The following is a 5913-nucleotide window of genomic DNA, read 5'->3' as shown; positions in this document are numbered from 1 at the left end:
CATGGAAGGGATTCAAAGGCTCTGGGCCCTTGATGTTGTGTGTGAAATTGAGTCTGTGCACATCTACAGTTTTCTAAGTATTTCGGCCTTTCATCTAGGATTCCCGACTTCTCCCCCCACGTGAAGAGTCACTCTTACATTTACTCTATGTCCTAGAACCAGCCATATGAACTTGACTGGACAAATGGATTGAAAAAGATCATTCCCACAAAGACTCAAATGGTGTTTGCAAAGGTGACACTTCTCACCATGCTTCAGTTAGGAATGTTCAGGGGATCCCTTTCCAGAGTTCAAGTATTGTGCTGAAAATACCAGAGGCTATTAATACTGCATGTATATTTACTTTCATGACTTGGCAAGGATATGAGCTGCAATATGCGGTCTTCTCAGAGATGATGCTGTGAGGGTTGGATAGCAAGCAGGCAGGTGTCTGGGCTTTGGCAAGTAATGCACTCCTCCTCCTCTTCCTCCCCCAAATGGTCCACCTACTGCATTTGTATTTCCATTCTCTGTAGCTCCAGTCTTTTATGAAAAAACAAACAAACAAAACCCCCCAAACAAGCAAACAACATCTTTGTGGAGGTATAATAGATATACCGTAAGATTCAACTTTTTCAAGTATATAATTCAATAGTTTTTAGTATATCCACTGAGTTGTGCAACCATCACCATGATCTCATTTTATTTATTCGTTTACTTATTTTTTTTAAATGTTTATTTATTTGGAAAAAGAGAGCAAGAGAGTGTATGTGTGTGCACGTGAGTAGGGGAGGGGGCAGAGAGAGGGTGAAAGAGAATCCCGAGCAGTCTCTATGCTCACTGCCAAACCCAATGCGGGGCTCAATTTCACGGCTGTGAGATCATGACCTGAGCCAAAATCAAGAGTCGGACACTCAACTGACTGAGCCACCCAGCCAGGCGCCCCTCCATGATCTCATTTCAAAACCTTCTTAGGAGTCTTTTCTAATTATATTCTTCTAGCAGCTCCAGAAGAGCACTATGTTTTATTTATTTCTTAAGAAGGTTTCTGCTCTGAAATTACACCTGTCGATAATCGGCAGTCATGTATCTTAAGGGGGGGGGGTGTTGTTCTTGATAACATAATAGCTCCATCCTTGCTAATGCCAGGATTCATTCACTCTTTGTGATTCAGTGTTTACAAACACAGTGTTGGTCAGTTTTTAAGATGCAGATGATACCTCCTAGACAAAAAAAGAAAAAAGAAAAAGAAGAAGATCCTTGGGGCCATTTAAATTTGCCAGTTTTGCAGGCCAAAAGCAGTGAATCTCTGTAATTCCACAAGGTTCAACATAATAAAACTTCAATTAAGTGCCACTCCACTGGCATTGCAAAAATATTATGTTTTAGGTTCATTAAAAGTAAAGCAACTTGCCGCTGCTTAAAATACAGCTAAAATTTGTGTTTCTTTGTAATCATACACAAAGAGTTAAAATATTTTCATTCTCAATTTTTATTCATCCCATCTCAACTGTTTACTAAATACTAATATTTATTAAGTGAAGTGGTCGGAAGAAAGATAAAGGCTCACGCTTAAGGATCACACATGTTTGCTGTATGCACCCTTCTGGCGTTCTTTATTAATCTACTATTTGATAGCTATGCGGTGTGTTTGCATTTCCATCTTCAACAAATTCATTAACTCATTAACTCTTGGGCCCTGCTGCTTCATAGTTTGGCCAAGCCCTCCTTTCCGTCATGCACTCGAACTTCAATTACACAGATGGCTTTTTTCCTCTGTAATTCCCAAGTTCACTGAGTGGACACAATCTCCTGTCAATGTTGCAATGTTTCCACATTGTTAAAGGATGTAATTTTGTGGTTTTCCCAAGTGTAATTACTACCTGCCTCAGCTGTGGCTGAATGCCAGCGATTCTCGATTCTTAAATTTTGGAAGTAGATTAAAGCATTTAATTAACACACACAGAGGATCTTGACGTGTGCAAATCTAGTCCCTAACGTTCAAGTCCCACATATAATCAAAATCATCAATTATAGACACATACAAGTAATTTGTACATATTTCTAAAATATTAGTAATTTCCAATATGTTGTATATGTTACATATGGCCTTTCAGATATCTAGAGGATTTCACCAGTCTTGAATTAAGCTGGAGTATACTTCTGGACCATTAACTCAAGGTGGTGAACTGCATGTATCTTTTGGCAATTTTCCATCGAGGTACCGGTCCTAAGTAGAGAAACAGAATGCTAGAAAAGTTCTATCATCAGGTTTATACTAAAAAGGTCACGATACTCAGGAAGCAATATGGTGCTAATCAGGGATAACAGTGTTACTTTTGTCCCGCACTGATAGAAAACAGAATTTGTGAATGTTGGAGAACATCTTATCCCATTACTTCATTTTACAAATGAGGAAATGGAATCCCAGAAAACTTAAGTGATTAAAGTTACTTAATTATTAGTTAAAAATCCCACATTCAGATTCAATAATTTAAATTTCCAGCACAATGCTCTTTCTCCTAATGCTTTCTCCATTTCATATGGGAAAATATTTAAAGTTATATTCTGACATGAGCCTCCTTTGTGATCAAAGCTCAGTTTCTTCAATTGTCTTTTTCCTTTCTTACACTGCCACTATTCTTCTTTTTTTTTTTTTTTTCAACGTTTTTTATTTATTTTTGGGACAGAGAGAGACAGAGCATGAACGGGGGAGGGTCAGAGAGAGAGGGAGACACAGAATCGGAAACAGGCTCCAGGCTCCGAGCCATCAGCCCAGAGCCTGGCCCAGAGCCTGACGCGGGGCTCGAACTCACGGACCGCGAGATCGTGACCTGGCTGAAGTCGGACGCTTAACCGACTGCGCCACCCAGGCGCCCCTGCCACTATTCTTCTTAAACCCCATTTAGCCTCAGCTAGGGTCAGTCAACTTGTATCAGTGGTCCTCAAACTTGAGCACACATCAGAATTATCTTGTGGCTTTGCTAAAACAGATTCCTGGGTCCAAGCCTGAGTTTCTGATTCTGTAGGTCTGGGGTGTGTGCATGCAGGTGAGAATTTGTATTTCTGAGAACTTACCATGTGCTGCTGCTGGTTGGGGACCATATTTTGGGAACTACAAACTTACACGCAACAGGCTTAACAACCCCTCTGTCCATACGGTTTCTAAGACTAGCTCCCACTGCTTACTCATTTAACCTCTGGAAGTATAACAAATTATTAAAGCACTACATCCAAAAGCTAAGTTGTGCTCTGTAGTCTCGCAGCATTGGTTTCCACACTGAGACCAGTGTGAAAATGACTATGTGTCTTTGCAGAGGTCTAGTGAGTCAATTTGGAAAGAAGGCAGCTATTTAACATTTCTGACTTACACAAATAGCATCTATGACCCCACCTCCTGACTGGTGCTTCCTTCTCTTTCCCTTATTATTATTACAAAAAAAATTTTAATGTTTATTTATTTTTGAGAGAGAGAGAGAGAGAGAGAGCGCACATGAGCAGGGGAGGGGCAGAGAGAGAGAGGGAGACACAGAATCTGAAGCAGTCTCCAGACTCCGAGCTGTCAGCACAAGCCTGACACAGGGCTCAAACCCACGAACCTCAAGATCATGACCTGAGCTTACGTCAGACGCTTAACTGACTGAGCCACCCAGGCACCCTTCTCTTTCCCTTATTAAAATTCCCTTATTAAAATAATTAATGTTAAATGTGCCACTAATAAGAAAATAGCCATAGCAAATAAGTTCTAATAACCTCATGTCTTCAATCCTTACAGAGGCAGAGAATTAAAATAACACCCTGGTAGTCAGGATTCTTAGCTGCAGAAGTAGAATCAAGGTTAGCCAGTGTAAATAGAAGGAGATTTAATGTAAGGTATCAGGTGGCTTACAAAATGTGAGTGGGCTTAGAAGAACCCGGGTCCCATGCACAACCCTCTGGGGAATGTGGGGTTTAGGTTTCTAGCCTTTATTCTACAGGAGGGGAGACTGGAATTGTTGTCGAGTGAACCGGTCTGTAGTATCTGGCACAATTATCATGTCCAAATTGTGGTTCATTCTTCATTCTCAAGCTAGATGCTGGGAAGATACCAGGTATTGGTTTTACGTACTCACATAATGGTTTGTGAATGAGTTCAGTGTTGAAAGAGAGATGTGTCAGTGAACTAACCAGTAAAGTAAAAATTTTGTAAATAGTTCTGTTAGTATACTGGTATCTAGTGATCTCTGGTCCTTGGTTCCTGGGATTTCCAGATTCACAAAGATTATTTATTTGAATAAATGCTTTTCTAAAGACAATGTGGTGGGTAATGAAAACCCAATACTTACTTTGTTACTGGTGGCCCTAGTGTTTATATTTTATACCATGTTTTCAGTCTATACCATTTCTGTGAGACCATTTATTACAATCGGAATTCTTAAAAAGTATATTTGGCTACAGTACATTCAGGATGAGGATCATGATACCATTATTTTACAGGATATATTGGATTAAAACACATCATTGGTCTTGGTAATTATCAAGTCTTCTTATGAGCTATGAAACTTGAGATGCCTTAGATTACAATTAATCACTACTGGTCACTACTGAATAGAATCTAAGTCTGAAGCATCCTGCTTGGATTCTTCATTTTTATTCCATGGCAGCATTCACTGAGGGTTGTACCATTGGGTGAACCATCGAAGCTGTTAAAACAAAGACATTCACAAAGTCATTAGATTATATTTTTCTCTTATGTGCCTGTCCAGAAGTAGGCAGTGCAAAATGGGTATATTAATTCTGTTATATATAACACACAGCTTCTATCTCAGTCCGTGTTGGCTACAGGGACTCTCCCACAGACATTAGGAAGGAAAAAATAGGAAGTGGAGGACACATCCCTTCCAGTTAAGGGTAAAATCTAGAGGTTATACACACCACTTCTGGCTCATTTGTCATGAGTCAGAACTTAGTCACAGTGCCACACCTAGTTGCAAGGAAAGCCAAGAATTGTCATCGATAGTTGGAAGGCCTTGAACCCAGTGAAAATCTGTGTGGGGGATTTTAATACCAGAAAGAAGAAGTGAATATTGGTGAATGGCTAGCTATCTTTGCTACAATTGCTCACCTGAGATTATAGGTTGGTTTTCTCCATATCAGAGCTGCTTTGTGAGTGAACTCTACTGTGCCTCCTGTGCCAAAAGTGAAGCTCCTTGAGGAGGTGAGTAAGGGGAGTGTGTTCAACTAACTTCCTGGTAAGCAGATCAGAGAATAATGGAATCTCAGTGTTGAAAGGACTGTCAGTCATCGTCTCGTTCAACCACTCACCTGAAAATCTCAACTTTCTTTTAGACTTGCCCAATTTTACGTGTGAAAACCGAAGACTTACCCAGAGTCACAGAAAGAGTGGTGACAATCAGGACTAGGATCCAGAGAACATGGTAAGTTTTATTTTCCTTTGACTGCTCCTGGAAGAACCCTTTTGAGCTCTGTTTCTATCACGCTGTGATCTGAGAAGAGATATTTGTGTTAGTTATAAGCTATAACAATCTGTGTATTTTTAGAATTCTATTAAGTGCCATAGAATCACTGAGCTGCTATATTGAATCGTAAGGCCCCCTTTTAGTTATTGAAACAGTGGAGTCTTGTTAGAACACAGTTCATGATTACACATATTTGGATGCCTATGCAAGTTGGTGAAAAGGGTATTGAAGTGGAATTCAAATGACATGACCTAGTCTCAGCCATCTACTATCTATATGATTCCAGGAAATCACTTAACTTCTTGGAGACCTGATTTATTTTTAAAATAAGAAATTAGACTAGACAGTAAACTACTTAGCTGTTGGCATAAGATAGGTTTCAAGTAATCAGAATCGATGCCATTCTTAAAAAATTTATCTGGGGGAGCTGGTGCATTCTGGAAGAAGGTCACCCAACTTGTCGGCCGATGAGTTT

At 39.8% G+C, this 5913-nt stretch overlaps 1 long non-coding RNA gene across 1 annotated transcript; it reads right to left on the bottom strand.

Moving 5' to 3' along the window:
- Positions 1-4328: 4328 nt before the first annotated feature.
- On the bottom strand, positions 4329-5411 carry LOC107179967. The gene is made up of 3 exons (XR_001510694.2): positions 5345-5411; positions 5084-5207; positions 4329-4661 (listed from the first exon to the last, which is right to left on the bottom strand). It is a non-coding gene; the product is annotated as an uncharacterized LOC107179967 (long non-coding RNA).
- Between the last annotated feature and the right edge of the window lie 502 nt (positions 5412-5913).

This window comes from Panthera tigris, chromosome B4, assembly GCF_018350195.1.
Source record: "Panthera tigris isolate Pti1 chromosome B4, P.tigris_Pti1_mat1.1, whole genome shotgun sequence".
In the NCBI taxonomy this organism is placed as follows: domain Eukaryota; kingdom Metazoa; phylum Chordata; class Mammalia; order Carnivora; family Felidae; genus Panthera; species Panthera tigris.
Note: the sequence above shows the minus strand (reverse complement) of the source record. Positions and strands in the feature narration are given on the sequence as shown.